Raw genomic sequence first — 19225 nt, 5'->3', positions numbered from 1 at the left:
GTAACAAAAATTATATTAAACCAATTTCGCCCCAATCAGCAATGCTCAATATCACTATTTAGGGTACATCGTATACATGTCCAACCCCAACACCAGACCAGTAACTGCCCTCCCATGACCTAGCCTTATTTTAGTTCGCCTGCCTTCTGGGGGTAACCTGTGGGAGGGAGAGATCAGAGTTACGCCAGATTATCAAGGCATGGTTTGACTCAGAATCCTCCAAATCATGATCTCCCTGTTCTAATAAGGGGATGGACCCTGCCCGCTAATAGCCGTCACCATCTCCACCGCTTTCTGATGCTCTTGCAGAACCTGGAACGAGATGGGATCACCCTTTTGCCAGTTTTCACCCTCTTGTTCCGGGGCTGCTGTGTGTCTCGTTGTGTGCCCAGCATAGGACTGTCGTCTTGTCGGGGAGCTGCTCAATCCACTCCCAGAGCTAGAGCAGGGAGATGAAAACTGCATCAAGTTTTCATAGCTTGCTCACAGTAAAGCAGGAAATAGCATGGCATGGCATAGGTGATGCCCAGATTTCTAAGTTGCATTTTAGCTTCAGTAACGGAAGCCCTCTGCTGCTGCACTGCATTAGTAAAGTTGGGAAAAATCATAACTTTCCTGTTTTCTGCAGTGATTTCTCCTTTAATCCAGGCCTGGGCCAGTAAATGGTCTCTGTATTTGAAATGCAATGCCCTTGCCACAACAGGGTGAGGTTCCGCTCCAGGCAGTGGAGGTCTTCAAGGCACGCAGAAGTCTCCTTCAAGCACATAGACTGGGGAGAGGCCCTCTGGTGCGACTTCAGTGCAGAGCCATGTTTCCAGAAAAGCAGCATGTCACTGCCCTCGATATGCTCAGGCAACCCAATAATTCAAAGGTTATTTCTTCTCGCCCTGTTCTCAGCATCCTCTGCTTGCAATTCTAACACCTTAACCCTGCTTTCCATCCCCATCAGTCGGTCTCTCATTGATGTCGCCTCAGGGTTTAGGTCATCTGAGGTTCGCTTCATTGTGATGACCCTCTTTGTCATCAGTGGTCATCCCTGAGCAGGCTGAGATCTGTGCCCATGGAGTCGATCTTTAATTCCAATGCTTCACAGGATGCTGCTATTGCTTGGAGAATGGTATCCAATGCTGCACCGCTGTGCCTCTTCAATGAGGGCCCCCCCTGTCATGGTCAAGGCCCTTGATACGGTAAAGGGAGTGTCCCAGACCTGACAAGGATCACTGGTTTCTTTTTTCCTGCTAGATTTGCCCATCTCAGTGCGGCCCTTGGGCATGGGACTCAAGCAGAGGTCCCTCGGTTAGGTTCAGTGTTATGGACAAGGAATGTCATCAGCCTGGTTTCTGTACTGCAGACCCTCAAGTGAGCAAGCCGCCACTCTAGTAGATTTCAGAGATGAGCGGGGTCAGAGGGGGATCACCAGCTCCAGCTGCTGAGTGCGATACCCATCTTATCTCGAGGCAGAAGCCGGTGCCTGAGGGTCATCACACACCCCACCCTCCACGGGTCCAGGCACGTGCAGGAGATTCAACAGTATGGGATCTCTGTAGCAGCCACTGGGTAATCGACCATATGCTCTGCAGGGTTCAGATATCTTGTCTGATCATACTTTGCCACTGGCCTGAGTTAGTGAGTGCCTCTTGAAGCACAGAGCTAGTTCATCCCAGGTGCCCTCAAAGGGGAGCAGCGCTGTAGGATGGGCAAGTGGGATGCCTGCAGCACAAATGAGCATAATAGTACCCTTTAAAGGGAAGCGCCCAATGTTCATTTGTCCCCCATTTCCATCCGCCAATCAGGTGTCTGCTAGTTGAGGGAGGGGGTCAGGAAATCCTCCCCGCAGGTTTTTGCTGGGGTTATGAAATGAAATGAAAATACATTTTATAAAACATGTTTATGCCCTTAGGAGTCATGGCGCTATCCAATTAACAGAAGAAAAGATTGAAGAAGAAAACATAAAACAGATCTAAAGTTTAAAAAGTCAGGTCTTGAGATTTTTCCTCAAAGAAGACAGAGAGGTACATTTCTTCAAATGTACTGGCAGGAAGTTCCACTGCTGAGTGGTGCCATAGGCAAAGCTTCTTCCACCTCAATGGGCTCTCTTAAATTTAGGGACAAACAAATTGTGAGCAAATGAGGATCACAAAAATCTAGATAGAACATGCCAGATGAATTTATTTTTTAGGTATTCTGGTCCTAAGACATGCAAGACTTTAAAAGCAATGCACAGTGCTTTGAAGTCTAGTGCAGTGCAGTTAGACTAAGGCCTTGGAAGTGGACGGATGCTTAGGAATTCCTAGCAGAAACCGAGCAGCAGCATTCAGCAGTATCTGTAGCTTATTCAGTAAAGGCTTCTAAAGATTAGTATACAAGGCATTACGGTAGTCCAACTTAGAAAGGATGAGGGCAGTGACGACTAGTTTCCTCAGTTCTAGCGGAATAAAAAGGAAAACCTTTCTCAAAGAAGAAAAATGAAGAGGTTACTGCATTTGTCTGCACCAGGGGTCCAGGCAAACATTCAATGGGAGGGCGGTCAGTGAGTCCTTCCCGCAAGCGGCTGCAGAGGCCAATATCTCCCTCAGCCGTGCAGCCCGCTGCACCACATGGTCACAACAATTTAGGCATGCAGTCCAGGCCCCTACTGGCCCTCTAGTTACTAGGCCAGGTTCCAGTCAGGGGATAGCGCATATGTAGGTAACTGCCCTCACCTAGGGCCTCCATAGCGCTGCTTCTGTCATCCACCGCTGCTGTAAGACACAGCTTCTATTATGCGGCATATAGGATCATAGGCTCCTGGCGGGGGCCAGGATCCTCTCATCCATGCCCGCGCCCAGGGAGGTCGGGGAGGTAACTGCTATTCCAGGAGCCTCGGGCAGCCACTCCGCCTCCAGGGAGAGCTAGGTCCGCACCATTCGCTCCCCCCAGTTAGGAGGCTGCTTGCTATCCACTCCCACAGTCCAGAGCCCCAAGCCCTACGGATTTACACAGCTCTTCACTCCTGTGCTCTGCCAGGAAGACCACAGGGCCCCTTGGGGTATTCTGCCATCATGGAATTCTATGGCAGGACCAAAGGCTTCAGATTATGCTTCTCTTTCTTTACTGATGTAAACCACAGAAGCCAATCACAATATATAAAACTTTAAATTACATATCCCAAGAGCCTAAGCCCCCTTAACTGTCCAATCACAAGGTGTCTCTGCCACATATATTCCTGCACCAACATCGTCTTTTCTCTTGCTTTGCTGCTGCAGCATCAGATAAGTACACTGTCATTTGTTTTGCTTAAGTAACGCATTTCAAGTGTAGCGCACCACGTTCCGTGACTTATGCGTGTTGCCACTAACATTATATGCGCGTTTATTTCACTATTTTCATGTGGAGCAGGACCGGGGTAGCTTCTTTCCCCTAGAGGACTCAGTCCTCTTTCTACTTTGGTGCTTGTGCATGAGCGCTGCAGCCAGATCAGCAATTCCTTTGATTTTCCGATCGGCTGCACGCGCGCACAATATACCGACTCAAACAGGTCTCCAGAATGCCCGACGAGGTACAATAATGTCAGAGGCTTGGCCTAGGGTGAAAGCAGGAGCTCACGTCACCCATAAATTAATACTTTAGTAACTTTTGTGTGGAATAGGCCTTCCTGTCACACACAGGTTACTTTACCTGCTTGAGGCTACCCCCCTGAACCTCTTCCTCTCCTCATTATACACTATTATGGCGTACTACGCCGACGAGGAGGATTCCCAGCTGGATCTACAAAACAATCAGGAAGAATACCAAATGGAAGAGTGTCTGGTGGAAGCACTGGGTTACGATGTGCAGGATTCCATGAACTGGGCAGTAATCAAGGCCCTTAAGCCCTTTATACTGTCACTGGTGAGATTTGGCAATCAGAGCTTATGGGAGGCTCCAGTCAGAATGCTTTTTCCTCTCAATTACCCTTTCAAGACTCTGACTCACGTTTCAGATCCTCAGCAGGGGGGTTCCTCTTCAGCTGATATCCTGGCACAAATGGCTGCCTCTGTGCTGAGGGATCATGAATGCGAAGAGGCTGAACCCCAAGGCCCTGGTTCAGGGGACACTTCATTTGACACCTCCATTCACACCACAGATTCTGACAAGTCGGAATATGAACCTCGCATAAAGTAACGCAAATCTCATCATTCCTCTGCTAAGGTTGCAGAAATGGTTGGGCGCAATTTATTATTCTAACCAGAAAATATTATCCACCCCAGATCCACTGAGTGGGTTCCCTGCACAGAAGTCACCCATTATGTCCAGGAAAAATTATGCAATCATTTTGAGCACGACATTCTCAATACTCTGCGCTCAGAGTCTTCTCGACCATCACTCCTTGGTAAGATGGCAGACAGTCCAGAACTACACCCCAATTTGGCAACCTTTTTATGAAAATTTGCTAAAGATCCTTAAAAAGGGCTAGACAGCGCCTGGCACGGGTGTCAAGATAAGTTGTTAGACCTATCCAGTCCCCTGACAAAAATCCTAGAGCTTGCTGTTCAGGCAAAAGAAAATAACACCCATTTGGATCCAGAAGACATCTTAGAATGAGCTCAGCGAGCAATATGTATGCTCAGAAACGCCAACTATGCCATGTCCGTTGAGCAGCGAAAATCCTTCCTCATGCGCATTGACCCAAAATTGGCTGATTTAGCTTCTAAAGAAGCAGGGTCTTTGGCCTATTATTTGGTGACAAGTTTGTGAAAGAACTTTGCAAGTATGTAGCCACCTTTTCAGTCTACGACAAGGCTCAAACATCAATCAAAAAAGTATTCAACAATCCCCTTTTTGCCAGGGCCGGGCGTTATAGGGGTCAAATGCCTGGCCGAGGCTTCCAACGACCTGTAGAGGCGCCTACAGAGCCAGAGGTTCCTCATCCTCAAACGTCTACCCCTCGAGATACAGAGGTGGCCAAGACAGGTCCCACAGGGCAGGCTATAGAGGCGGATCCAGCGCAGCAGATGCCAATTTTACAGGTAAAACTGATTCTAGATTCCTAAGTCACTTCGGGGAGGAAGGACTCAGCTGTTTGTGGACAAATGGGCTTGCATTACACAGGACCCTTGGGTGCTGCAGATGGTTCTGGGTTTTCATCTAGAGTTTTATTCGTCCCCGAGGAAGTCAATTCCCCCAAGCCCTCCCCTTTTTTCCCTAAGCGAGAGCAGGTTCTTAACCGATGAAGTCGAGGACCTGATTCAAAAAGGAGACATAGTAGAGACCGTCCCTCATCCTCAGGTTTTATCAGCACAGTATTGTTGGTACAGAAAAAAGGCAGAGGTTCCCGCCTTGTATTGAATCTGAAACTTTCCAGTTCTTGGATAATTTACCGTCATTTCAAGATGGAGGGTATCCATTTGCTCAGAGACCTTTTACAAGAAAAGGACTGGGTGGTGCGTCTCAATTTAAAAGACGGCTACCTGTCAGTTCCAATTTTTGCTCCCCATGGGTGATTCCTTCTTTTTCAATGGGGTCAGACATTGTACAAGTTCACAGCTCTTCCTTTTGGTCTGTCCTCGGCTCCTTGGTGCTTCACCAAGTTGCTTCCTCCCGTTATTCAGTACCTCAGGAAATGTGGGGTAAGAATGATTATTTACCTCGATGATATTCTAATCCTGGGACAAAGCATAGACCTTGTCATGCTTCATCTCTCCTGGACGATTCAATTGCTTCAAGGGTTTTGTCATGAACCACAAAAAGTCATGTCTGTGCCCCTCTCAAACAATCAAGTTCTTAGGTTTCCAGAAAGAGTCAATCAATGCACAACTGAGACTCCCTCTTCCCAAAAGGAATTCCATCAAGAAGGAGTTGAGGAGAGCCCTTGCCTCTCCGGCTATATTATTCAGGCCATATTTCCAGGACCCCTTCATTATCGGGCGCTCCAATGCCTGAAGATTTTGCATCTTCGGAAGGGGTTGCCATATTCAGAACAGATAACGCTCTCAGCCAAAGCTAGGAAGGAGATTTCCTGGTGGCTGGATCACATGGATGCCTGGAACGACAAAGCCATTTTTGCATCACAACCGGAAGTGATCATAGAATTGGATGCCAGCCATTGGGGTTGGGGAGCTCGGTGTGGTTCAGGGGAGACGGGAGGCCGCTGTTCTCCAGAGGAACTCCGATATCACATCAATTGTCTGGAGCTATTAGCAGGGGCGTTTGCAATCATGTCCCTATCCCCCAACTCGGTGAAATGGTGCATACTCCTGAAAATGGTTAACATCTCAGCAGTCCAGTACATAAATCGTCGAGTCCAGAATTCTGGTGGAGTTAGCCAAGAATTCTGGCATTTTTGCCTGGATCATGAGATCTCAGTAATGGCGTATATATTCCGGGAAAATCCAATGTGAGAGCGGACTGGAACTAGAGAATCCTTTGTGACACCAGCAACTGGAAGTTGCCCCTCAGAATTTTTCAGGCCATCAATCTACGATGGGGCTGATGTATAATAGATCTTTTCACTTCCAGACTAAATGCTCAACTTCCGACTTTCTTCAGTTGGAGGCCGGATCCTCTGGCGGCGAGTTTGGATCCATTTCTACAATCCTGGTCATTGGCGTTCCCTCCATTTTGCATGATACCAAGAGTCTTGGTACAGATTAGACATCACAAAGCGGAAGCAATTACGGTGTCTCCATGTTGGAAAGCCTAACCTTGGTTTTCGGAGGCAATGGCGTTGTCATGCGACCATCCAGCTCCTGTCTGTTCATTTACGGACCTACTGTTGGACCCAATGGGTCAATCTCATCCAATGATATTGCAGGGCCTTCTGTCTCTCATGGTTTGGAGACTTTCAGGAGATGTTGGCAAATACCTGGAGTTTTGGAAGACACAATGTTCTTTCTCGCGCAATCTTGGGCTCTCTCTACTCACAGAAGGTATGAATCAGCCTTGCGCTGCTGGGTTAGTTGGTGTAGTGAGCAGTATGTGGCTCCCTTGGGGGTTGGAAATCAAGTAATTGTTAATTTTCTAACAGAATTTAGGGTTTAGCTTACAGGACGGTGAAGAATTTTAGATCAGCCATTTCAGCAGGCCATCCTCCTATTGATGGTAAACCGGTTGGCAAACACCTGATTGTCTGTAGACTTTCACGAGGCATTAAATTAACACGTCCTCCTCAACCTAAATACTCAGTGTTATGGGATGTTAATGTGATTTTAACATTTCTGAGAAACTGGCCCTATAATGAAGAGCTTTCTTGCAAGCCATTATAGGCAAAATTGACCATCCTGTTATGTTTGATATCCTGCAGACGGGTCTCGGATGTGAGAGCACTGGATATTGCAGGTAGAGTATCTACACCCTCCGGGGTGTATTTTACTATTTCTAAACATACAAAGACTACTTCAAGTTGTGTTTCTTACCCAGCGTTTCCTCATAACCACAAATTGTGTGTTGTTAAATGTTTAAAAGCATATGAGGATAGTACTTGTGAATTTCGGCAAGATTCTGCAGGTCAATTGCTTATTTCTTTGCAGAAACCTTTCCACCCAGTTTCCTCTGCAACATTTGCCCATTGGGTTAAATGGTTGCTAGAAGAGGCTGGTATATATATAAGTCTTTTTGGAGCTCATTCTGTACGAGGAGCTATAGCCTCCAAATCCTTTTCAGTGGGGACTCGATTGGAAGATATTATGGCCGCGGCAAATTGGTCTTCTGATTCTACTTTTAAAGTATTTTACCATAAACCAATTGTGGATGTTGCAACAAGAGTAGTAGAACAACTTTAAACTAGCATAATCCGAAGCCTCCAGTCCTGCCATAGAATAAAAGAATTTCTAGCTATCTCGTCAAGAATTTTAGATTCTATCAAGAACACGGAGGCAAGGATAATCCCACCCATAATTAGTCATATGTATTTCACAGGGTCTGATTGTCTATGTAATTGCGTCAATGCGTATGATCCTGAGTTGTAAATTTCTTGGTATTATGACAATTTTCAATTCCTTAGGTGCTGACAGCAAAGCTGTCTAAACATGACGCACCTGAAGAGTGAGATGTGAAGTTTTGGTTACGTAGGTTCTTCCTTCGGAGACATGGTTCGTCTGTTGGAGGGCGTTTGAAGTTCCAGATCGTTTGGACTTCGTTCTGATTGGCTTAGTTTATGGGCAAAGAAAGAGCAAAGACTATGCTGGTGCAGAAATATATATGGCATAGACGCCTTGTGATTGGACATTTAAGGGGGCTTTGGCTCTTGGGATATGTAGTTTAAAGTTTTATATATTGTGATTGGCTGCTGTGTTTTACGTCAGTAAAGAAAGAGAAGCATAATCCTCACCTCCATGCCCTTAACAGAATCTAAAATTCTTGACGCAATAGCTAGAAAATTTTAAAATCCTCTCCCCCATGCCACTCCATGTGATGAGGTCCGCAGTGTCAGCCGCAAATGATTATGTGTGAGTGCGGCTGCTGCTTACCGCCATTTTGTTATGCAGTCTTGTGGCAGGCTGGGTCAGGCTCTCCCCGCCGTCTCAGCAGGGCACTGCGCAGCATAGTTGAGGCATCAGCAGTTCAGAGGAAAGTTCTGTGGTCCCCTCGCCGCATTTTTGTGGGGCGAGATCAGTTGGAATCCCGCAGGATGGGCCCAGATAGCTGAGCTTGACCAGGAGCTCAGCAGGTTTGCGACGGTCACATTGTTGACAAGCCACGCCCACTGCCTAGGCAATCTCGTAATAATTAATTACTTTACAGATTGCATCACCTCCTTTGAATTTATATTCACTTCATCAGATCAAAGAGTGGCCTTAATATATTTAGTTGAAACTTCCACCATCTCAGTTTTTACTGATGGAGATCTGTTCATTCAGCCCTTTGGAAATGCCAGAGTAATGACTTATTAAGCCAGTGATTTTTTCCACAGGAGCAATTAGTCACCAACTCGCTTACTCTAATTCTACTTGCCCTACCTACTCCTGCCTCACCCATCAACGTCTAGGGACGTCACTAGAACCTGGATGCGAGTGGTTATCAAACCAGCTCCTGCTTTCGGTCCTTTTGCAATCCTTGCTGTGCTGCTAGCGAACCCACAGAGAAAGTAAATATTCTTTCCTCTCACACTGCTGTAACGATGTGCCGCGCTGTTCCATCTGCTGACGCGAGGTGAGAAAAAGCACTCCGTGCCAGTGAAATACACCTCTATTTCGGGCTTCTGTTAGCCTTGTTGAATGGCTGGTGCGTCACCTTAACAGGATGCTACACCATGTCATTAAACACATGATACAGCAAAACAGTGTGAACCAAAGGGAGCACACTTAAAAAAACAGAGTCTAGAAATAGTTGTGTGACAGCACAGGGCTCCATTTACAAATGCATTTTTGCGTTAACCTACACTGAGGTGAAAATGGCTGCATTTACACCTGCAAAAATGCATAAAATGAGCGTGTAAATAGTTTTATTACTGCAGATTTCTGTGTGGAGAACTCCAGCGTAGTAAATCCCAAACAATGGGTGCAAGTGGGTAGAACAAGGCATGCTAATATGTGTAATGCTGAACTCCCACAAACTCCCACATTTCTTGGCATTCATAAACTGAATTTCGACCTATTTCCCCCATGGAAACGGTTGGATGGAAGGGGAAACCGATCACTCCCAGATCTGGAGGGGCGTTGGGAAGGGCTTCCTCCACAGAAGAAAATGTTTTCCTTGTGGAAAAAAATATATAAAGGAACAAACTGTGATTTTACGCATTCATCTGCCCTTCCCACTGTGCAGAATTGTGCACAAAGTAAAATTCAGTGCAGGGGAAAAAGGCAGCACAAAAACTCACATGAGTGGTCCAATGCTATAGGGCATATATACAAGCCCCCTAGCACCACCAGAGCGTCACTTTTTGTGACGCTCTGGTGGCACTGTGCACTGCTCCATATTTTTGTGGCTTAACGCTGCCTTGTGAATATGGGCCCCTCCAATGCAGTTTTCTGCAGCAGAGCGTGGTGCAATGGGTATTGCTGTGGGCGTTCCACTGCAACATCCATTGCAATTGACGCTGCCCCAAATTTACAAGGAAGCGAAAATCTGAGGCATTGCCAAAAACTAATGCCACCCTAGGGGTGGGCTTAGCATGGTGCAACAAGGAGAAATAGTTTTATTTCTCCTCGTTTTTGCTTTTTCCATGTGTGCTGCATTTTGCAGCACACACAGAAAGAGCAAAACGACATTGTAGATTGTTTATGAGCAGGGAGGTACACCTTCCTGCACATAAACAGTCATTTCCTTCAACGCAGACACCCTTGCATTTTGGTGCAAGGACACCTGCGTTGGCAGTGGCAGCTAAATTTAGCACCGGCGCTAGGGGAAACACACGGGTTTCCCTGCATTTCAGAACTGATGCAGCACTGCCAATTTTGGCACAGCGCCGCGCTGCGCCAGTTCCTTATAAATCTTGGCCCTTTGTGTGGAAACGTTCATTAACATGACCTTCCAGACTTGCTATTGTCTTGAATTGGAAAAAGGGCAAAAGTATGTCCTGGCAGTGGTAGAAATTCACCATTTACACTTTTAATTCATAGGAAACAAGGTCTTTCAAGTTACAGGGCAATGCCAGTGTATGGTAGAGGGTGGCCTGGGTTACATATCCTTTGTGATGAAGGATACTGTTTTGATTAAGGATGAAAGGGTGGCAGCATCCCTGAATGCTTGTCCATCAGACCTTTATGTGAGAGGGCAAGGGGTGTGAAACATCTACCTCCTGTGTAAGGGTGCTGTAGTAAATTAGCACCGGTCTAGTGGTGCAGTGGTATGCCATGACCTGGGTGCGCGGGGGCTTCCGGGGCCGTGGCGTGCTGCAGCTATAAATGAAAGGGGTGGGACTGAGAGAATCAGTCAGTGCCACAGTGAGATACCACATGTGCATTACTGCATGGCGCTGTAAACCCCACGCCGTTAAGGCCCAGCCAGCGTGCCGCGAAGAACACTGGCGCCGAGGGCAGGAAGTCGACTACCACACACGCTCCGGGGAGCTCGCCCAATGCATTCATGGCAGCGCTGCTCACCCGGAGTGTGTGAGGAAAAAAATTAATAAATAAGCTTTGAAGACAAAATCTGCTGGTTTTCCCTTTGTGACCAACAGACAAGACGGTGAGCACAGCGTGGGAGGTCCGTTCACACCAGAGTCATGCAGCTCTGAAACAGTGCAGAGAAAAGAGAGAGAACAAAAAAGAAATGTAATCAGATAAGCTGACAACCACACTGGTCCAGTGGCAGATGACCAGGCACAGGTGGCTGGCCCAGCCCAATCCCAGCCCCAGCACAACATGGTAGGTGCTGACCCTGCAACCGCTTTGCCATGGTGGAAGGTATGGATTGGCCAGCTGGAGAACTACTTCATAGCCAGCAGAGAGCGCGATGGAGCTCTTAAACCGTTGCTGCTCCTCCATTTTGGCGGCGATGAGTTTTACAACCTATTCAAGCACCTGCCTGACACACTACAACGTGGCAGTGCGTGCCCTGAATGGCCACTTTGACCTGCAACTTAACGCCAATTTTGAGCGATTCAAGCTCAGACAAGCACGCCAAAGGGAGGGTAAGTTGATTGACCAATTCTATGCGCGGCTTCATGAACTCACAAGCACCTGCACTGCGGATGATCAAGCCAAAGAAATCTGCGCACAAATCATTCAAGGGTGCAGAAGCAAAGTCCTAAGAGGCCTCATTCTGAAGCAGCCCAACATCACACTGGAAGACATCCTCATCATGGGGTGGTCGCATGACCTATCAGCAGCAAGGGCGGAAGAGATGGATCTCACCAACGCACAAGCGGCTGAAAAGCGAAAGGCCACAAAATTGGAATGGGCCGATCTGGCGAGGGCCCAGCAGCCAAGAAAAAGTAACCAGGCATACCCCGTGGCAAAGCGGAGCTGACTATGTGACTATTGTGGGATGGAAGAACACCCCTGTGGGAGTGCCCCACATAGGGAAGGTTATGCTCTAACTGTGGGTGCCCAAATCACTTCATGTCTGTCTGCAGGGGAGGTTACAGAGGCACGAGAGGTCGACGTGAGTGGCACAAGGCGATCAAACAACTAGCGTTGTAGGACCCCAGACCACTTGACACATGGCCACAGGCCAGACGGGACTGGTCTGAAGAATTCTTGGAATATGACGACGAGGAAGAGTCGTTCCTAATATCCTTCACTGAAAATCTCAAGCAACACAGAAGGTCCCAGCCGACTTGTGAAATCAACATCGCGGGCCCATTGTGAAGGCGCTCATAGACACCGGGGCCTCGGTCAATGTAATGGCATACAGCAATACCGATACCTGCAGCTGCGACTGCCACTCGTGAACTCCAGAACCAGGATCTTCACATATGGGAGCGATACCCTCCTTCCGCTAAAAGGGAAGATGTCGGTAACATTCAAGGGAGGTTACTGCAAAATTCAAGCCATGTTCCACATCATAGCCTATGAAGCAGACATCCTGCTCAGCAGTCGGCTGAGGACCTGTGGCTGGTTTCCTTTGCACGGTGTGTGCGGGACGTCCAGGTTGATGGAACTGCTAAAACAATTTCCCAAGCTGGACACTGGCCTAGGGCAACTAGAGGCACCCCTGATCCGTCTTCATATAGACCAAGCAGTCAACCCGGTCGCTCTCAGGCACCGCCACATCCCATTCCATCTTCGTCCGCTTGTGGAGCAGGAACTCAAGAAGTTGGAAGAACTTGGGGTAATCGAGAAGGTGTTGGGACGTACACCATTGGTGTCGCCTCTGGTGATAACCAAGAAACCAACACAATCAGGGAAAATAAGACTCTGCGTTGATATGAGACTCCCCAATGCCACCATTAAGTGTGAGAGACACATCACTCCGACGATCGACGGAAGACCTGAACGGGTCGAAGTAGTTTTCCAAACTTGAGATCAATGCAGGATACCACAAACTGGAGCAGCGGAAGAAGCTGCTACATAACAACATTTTCCACACACCTGGGGCTGAGACGGTATAAAAGACTCAGTTTTGGAATATCCTCGGCAGCTGAGATCTTTCAAGACGCAATTAGGAAGACGCTACCAGGTCTGCCTGGGGTAATGAATGAGAGAGATGACATTCTGATTCATTCAGCCATGGCTGCGGAGCACCGCTGCCATGTGGAAGTGACACTCCGATGATTGTCGGAGCACGGTCTCACACTCAACAGACAAAAATGCTCTTTCTTCAAACCAGCTATAGAATTCTCTGGATACATCTTTAACCAGAAGGGTGTCAAAGTGGATCCGCAGAAGTCTCTGGCAATCAAGCAGGTGCCAGCCCCTCAGAATGTGACAGAGGTGAGAAGTTTTCTGGGGATGGTCACCTGCTGTGGAAGGTTCATCCCCAATTTGCCGACCCTCTCAGAACCTCCGAAAGTGCTCATGAAAACCGAAACCCCATAGCAATGGGGCACCTGGGAGGAAAAAGCGTTCCGGATCCTAAAGTCACCACTGCTAGACAACACTACAATGTTCATATTTGACCCAGCAAAAAAATAAAAAACAGAGTGAATCATGGATGTCAGTCCGGTAGGCTTAGGGGTGGTGTTAACCCAAGAGACTGACCCCGTACAGTGGGCATCCTTAGCATACGCCAGCAGAGCCCTCACACCGACTGAGCAAAGTATGCACAGATAGAAAGGGAAACCCTGTCCATAAAGTGGGCGTGTCAAAATTTTCACCTAGAGTTGCGTGGGAGGCCTTTCATAGTAATCACAGACCATCAGCCTTAGTGCCACTGTTCAGAGGTACTGCTCCTCACCCACCTCCGAGGATTGAGAGGTGGTCTGTGCAACTGCAGCCGTACTGTGCGGAAGTCGTGTACAGACCAGAAGCGCGAAATCCAGTGGATTTTCTATCTGGACATCTGACGACACCTGGTGACAGTCTCCCTGACGATGAGGCCACAGAGGCACACATCAGCGCAATTGCAAACAATAGTTGCCCAAAACACATGAGTCTTGAGGAGATCGCTGAGGCTGTTAGGGAAGATGTGGTCCTGGCGAGGGTGAACGAATCACTAGAAAAAGGGCCATGGACTGACTTCCTGAAGGGAGTTGACAGGTGGGCAGATGTCAAGCAAGAGAGACTGTGGTAAGTATGGAGAGTTTGCAGCAAACTCAGCTCCACCCGAGAAGGACTTGTACTACTGGGGCATCGGCGGATGATCCCCAAAAACCTGCAGCACCGGGTCACTCAGATTTCCCATGGTGGTCACCAAGGGGCAGCAAAAATGAAGACCCGCATGCGAGGAAAGGTGTGGTTCCCGGACCTCGAACTGGAAGTGGAGACCCTAGTAAGACAGTGTCCTGGGTGTCAGCTTACCAGCGTTCCAGAGGCACCAGCTCCCACTGAGACGGAGGAAGCGTGTGACAAGCCTTGGTCCAAAGTTAGCCTTGACTTTGGCAGCTTTCCGGATGGGCATGTCACCATGGTAATGGTGGATGGATACTCCAAGTATCCGGTGGTGGAGGTCATTAGCTTGACTGCATTTGCAAATGTGGCACCCATGCTGGAAAAAGTCTTTGGGCCCCCAGGAGAAATAAAGATGGACAACGGATCCCTCTTTCAGGGAGGTGATTTTCAAGCATTCCTGACCGACCTTGGAGCACATCACAGGCGCATCACGCCCCAATGGTCCCAGGCTAACAGGGAAGTGGACCAATTCATGCACACCTTGAATAAGGCATTTCGGATAGCTGTCCTTGAGGCACATAACTCTGAGGTGAGCCTTCACCGTTTTCTCAGAGAGTATCAGAACACCCCACACTGCACCATGGGACAAGCACTGTGGACTCTGATGCCGAACGGTGTGAGGCGAGACATATGACCTACCTCCCTGGGTAGCAGCCAACCCCGTTTCATTCCGAGCATGCTCAGTACAGAAGAAGAAGGGGCAATGAGTGGGCCAGCCGGAGAAGGGGAGCCAGAGCTCGACACCTCCAGGTTGGTGACAAAGTGATCTTGAAAGATCGCAAACCAGGCTGGAAGTTTTGCACGCCATATGAACCGGGTGTATGGACAGTCAGCCAAGTACAGAGGACCATGATAACCACTATCACAGGGCATGAAAAGGTGACCAGGAACATTTTGTGGTTCCTTAAGGTGAACCTCACAGCAGATCCGGAGGAAGGGACTGAAGTGGAAGAGTTCATGCGGCAGGCTGAGAGACGCAGCCCCACACCCCTGGCGTGTAAGAACAGTGGCACTGCTCTCTGGCCAAGAGATCGAAATCAGCCAGAGCACCTAGTTGAGAGAGAACACCCGCAGGTGGCATGCCCCAATCCCAGCCATATCATCTGAGGCCGAATCCGCCACCCAGCCACAAGTTGAGGGACTTTGCATGCTGAAAAGAGTATTGTGAGTTATAACACATTTGGGGAGATATGTAGTAAATTAGCACTGGTCTAGTTCTGGGGTGGTACGCCATGACCTGGATGTAAAGGGGCGCTTCCGGGGCCGTGGCGTGCTGCAGCTGTAAATAAAAGGAGCAGGACTGAGAGAGTCAGTCCACGCCACAGTGAGATACCAAGTGTACGTGCGCATTACTGGGCAGTGCTGAAAACCTCATGCTGTTTATGCCCAGCCAGCACGCTACGACATAACAGCTGGCAGACAACAATGTTCTGATTGATTAGCATAGAAGCTAAGAAAAGGGTTCATGGAGAATGGAGGGGTTCCACTCCATTGGCTCCTAAAGCCCCCACCAGTAAGCTGGTGAACTTTGAAAGTGGTGATGCAAAAATACATGGCTCAAACAGCACAGCTTTCACATCTAGTGGCTACAAATCAGGAGGTTCTGAAGGAATTCCCACTAAACTTGTAAACGGGACCCAGATGTAAGGACAGGACAGAGCCTGCACAAGCCTGTGATATCCCCAGTTTGACACTGCCCAAGGATATCTCAACCCAATCCAAAGCAGGCCTGGTCAAATGGAACGCTTCTTTGGCACAGACACAGGAGTCGCATACAGTGAAAACAGGAACGAGCAAAGTCGTTGTTGAGATTTGCATACCTACCGCCTGGTGCAGAGCTTTGAGAACAAAGTCATTCGTAAAGCCGAGAGATCCCAGCGCCTACAGAAGAAATAAAAACATCAAGAAATGATGAGCAAACAGTGCACTATAGTCCGGCTCTTTGTGTAACACACACACTCTCTCTCGCCTATTACTACTGCTCATGCCACAAAAACATGTACTTGTTTGCACAGTGCTATGTCAAGTAAAGACATCCAGGCTCACACGCTTTTCACACGTAGAAATCAGACTTACTGCAAAGAATTGATATTTTGTAAATGTTGTATTTAGAATTTTAATTTACGCAAACATGCAGCATTGTGAATCGACGCCGCTAAAATAAAATCTAGGTCTGTTTTTGTTCTATGGTTACAGTCCTAAAAGCTCATGTTCCAAGAAAAGCGACCAGAGTTTGTTTTTGAAGTCACGCCATTTGCTTATCTCATATTACGTACATCTAACGTTTACTTCTGCCACAGGAAGTGAGGCAACTAGCCTTGGCTACGTGTTGAAGGCTGGGATTCGCCATTATAAAGGGAAGATACAGAGTTCAGCACTTCATCCCACAGGAAAGTAAAAAAATAAATTTATCGGCTCGAAGCTGTAATAAATGTAATGTTTTCAGTTTTTTCTAAAGTTTTATTGAAAAGGAATACATCTTAAACTCTGCTGCATCAAATCCCATGTTTTGCTGCCAAAACCAAGAAACTCCCACCACCTGTACACCCCCTCATATAATTTTGAACCCCCAGTAGATTATTTTAGAAGGACTGCAAAATTATAGTCGATAAGGCTGGATTCCTTCACAAATGATTGATGGGTTGTCGGTGCACGATCCATAGCAGAGGCAGGCAGTATGGTTCTGTAGAAAATTGACCTGTTGCACAGGTAGTCCAGCAGACCAAGTAGTGTAAATGTGCATAATCTAAATTCAATCTGAAATCTTCTCATCCTGATTTAGGAAGAATAGGATCTTCCTTACATTTCTCCTCTGGAATATATATTATAGTCCTAGCCCCTTGATATACCTCTGTAAAAAAATTGTTGTCCAAAAATTCTCATTTTTGATTTGTGTATTTGGATCATTAGAGAATTAATTTAACTTGGGTAGACATTGCTAATCCAGGATGATTTTTTTGGACGGCATTTTTAAAATTCGCAGATGTTTTGAGGTGATGATGTAATACTTCAGGAACGATGAGACCTATATACTTCATTTTGTTGTCAAAACATAGGTTTTGGGGGTTAAGTGGTCTTATAGAAACAGAAAATAACCCCTTCGAGCAATCCTTTCGCCATTTTCCAAAATGGGGGCTCTATAATGATGGGTTTTAGACATCATATTGGTAATTTATTTTAATATTGTTTTTGTTTTAGACTTTCTGTTGATTCAAACTCGTATCCATGAGCAAAACAGGTGGTATCATAAGATCTTTACCTCCGGACAGAGTGTTGCCAACAACAAAATCTGAGGACTCCTTCAACAAAGAAACATATGTCATATGCCAAACTAATCCGAAAGAAAAGCTAACATCAACTGTAGCTGGAGAGAAGAGAGTTTGAGATGCTGCAGAGATGCAGCAAGACAAAGTTCAATAAAGATTGAAACTGATGGGTGAAGAGGATTAAATATTTTATCATTGTGACTACAAGAGCTACAAGTGATATACAATGGAAAAAAGCCTGGAAAAAGTTTGTAAAAAATAGCAGAAACCAGTGAATCACAACAAGAATCAGAGTCTTCTGAGAAAGCAACGACAACCAAACCCAATGCCCGCCCACTTAGAAGATCAATTGCTACCCCTCGTCCACCTCCAACAACGGATCATAAAATAAAGGATCTTCAATGTGTTATCTGTGGTTTAGCCAGAACAAGGGCCAAAGGGATTGACGAAAGAACAAAGTACAGAGTATCTGAGTCTCAAAGGGCAAACATGTTTTTATCTGCAGCTAGTTTCTTCGAAGATTAAGTTTTCAGCTGAGCAGCTGATCTGAACAGCGAGGTGAATGTATTTGCAGCCGATTTGTATGCCCACCCGAACTGCATACATTCGAAAATATGAATGTACAATGAGCTCCCAGCAGCAACGTAACCTCCAGGCTTCAGTTAAGTTTGCACTCTTTGAAAAGCAAATTAAATTTTAAAGCCACTCTTGAGTGATGGCTATGGGTTCACAGTCAGATCAGAGAAATAATAGTCAACATTGATGAAAATGTATTGATCAATAATAATGAAATCAAGATTTTTCTGGTGAGAATATACAATGACAGACTTTGTTTTTGTCACTCTACCAAAAGGAATGAGCTTCTTACCGTGTTCTCAGCTGATTTCACTTCTGAAGTTCTTGGTGCCAAAATAAGATCACAGGATGCAGTAAAATCAGCAGGAACCATTTTAGGAAACGTCCTGAAAAATTTAGATTTTGGACTTAATGACACATTATGTGATGCCTCAGAGCTCAGCAAATCATGGGAGTCAACAAGAATGCCTGATGTTGTCTTAACATTTTTTACATCATTGTTTAATATCAGGAAAGCAAAACTGTTACAAACTAAAGTTCTTGAGTTCGGAACAGAAGCCAACAACATTGATGATGGCTTTGAAGATATAAGTAAAGAATTAGAAGACAATCCCATGAACCGACAGGCTTAAACTGTGCAAATGTACTGTCATTTCCCAATCACGTTTTATGAATTACATTATGACAAAAAAGAAAACTCTGCCACACATGATGACTACCCATGCAATCTATGACAAGTGCAAAAGTAGAGAGACAGTTACTTCAATGAATAGGATTGGTGTATCAGCAAATTATAATGACATAGGTGGTCATTTTGAACATGGCGATAATGATCACCACACCAGCGGTGGCAGTCATTACCGCCAATGGCATGCGGTTCAGACCGCCATATCCTGAACAAAGTATTAAACTGGCTGCTGGCACCCACCGCCAGGCCAGAATCGGTAGAGTCCGGACCAGCGGTGGGATTATGATCCCATTTCCACCAGGGATTTCCTGGTGGGTTACCCTGCCAGGTAATCCCTGGCGGAAAGCATACGGGTGACAGAAATTCTCATTCCTGTCACCTGTATGTGACACGCCAGGTTCCCCGCCGTTCCACTAACACCACCCACCCCACCAAGTCCCTAGAACCACCCCCTGAACCCTGAAAAGCAACCCCCTAACCCTCCTCCCCCAAATCACCATGTAGGCCTCCCAGCTCCCCTCTCA

This window comes from Pleurodeles waltl, chromosome 7, assembly GCF_031143425.1.
Source record: "Pleurodeles waltl isolate 20211129_DDA chromosome 7, aPleWal1.hap1.20221129, whole genome shotgun sequence".
NCBI classification, from domain to species: domain Eukaryota; kingdom Metazoa; phylum Chordata; class Amphibia; order Caudata; family Salamandridae; genus Pleurodeles; species Pleurodeles waltl.
This window is presented reverse-complemented; position numbering follows the sequence as displayed.